Consider the following 597-nt stretch of genomic DNA (forward strand, 5'->3'; position numbering starts at 1 on the left):
CTCCGCCACGCCCAGGCCCGGTCTCTCCACGTCCATATACCCAACCTCGCCTCACCTCGGCCTCGCCCCGCTCCGCCACGCCCAGGCCAGGTCTCGCCACGCCCATATCCAACGTCGCCACGCCCAGGCCCAGTCTCGCCACGCCCAGGCGAGCGTAAGCGGGTGCACGGGTTCTCTCCCGCGGCTCTGCACTGCCCCCAGCCACCCGCTGCCAACCCAGCGCTCTGGTTCGTTTGCACGGTGCCTCCATGGTCAGCGGCTCATTCATCCCTGGTTCACGCGTTCAGCACGCGTTGGCCTGATCCCGGCTCCCGCCCGGGTCTACCCGCCCAGGCGCGCCGGGTTCCGCCCTCTTTACTCATCCACCCGCTCTTTCTCTTATCCTACATTCTCTTCTAATCATTCACCCTCTCGTTCATTCACAGGCTCTCACTCTCCTTCATTCTTTCATTCCCTCACTCCGTTCATTCGCTTACGCAACATCTAAAGAAGTATGTGCTTCATTCATTCATTCGGCCTCTTAGCTCCCTCTCCTTCGTTCATTCACCTCCTGACTCACTCATCCTCCGTGCGTTCTTCATTCATTCGCTTTACGGT

The sequence above is a fragment of the Condylura cristata genome, unplaced genomic scaffold, assembly GCF_000260355.1.
Source record: "Condylura cristata isolate star-nosed mole 26May11 unplaced genomic scaffold, ConCri1.0 scaffold00024, whole genome shotgun sequence".
NCBI classification, from domain to species: domain Eukaryota; kingdom Metazoa; phylum Chordata; class Mammalia; order Eulipotyphla; family Talpidae; genus Condylura; species Condylura cristata.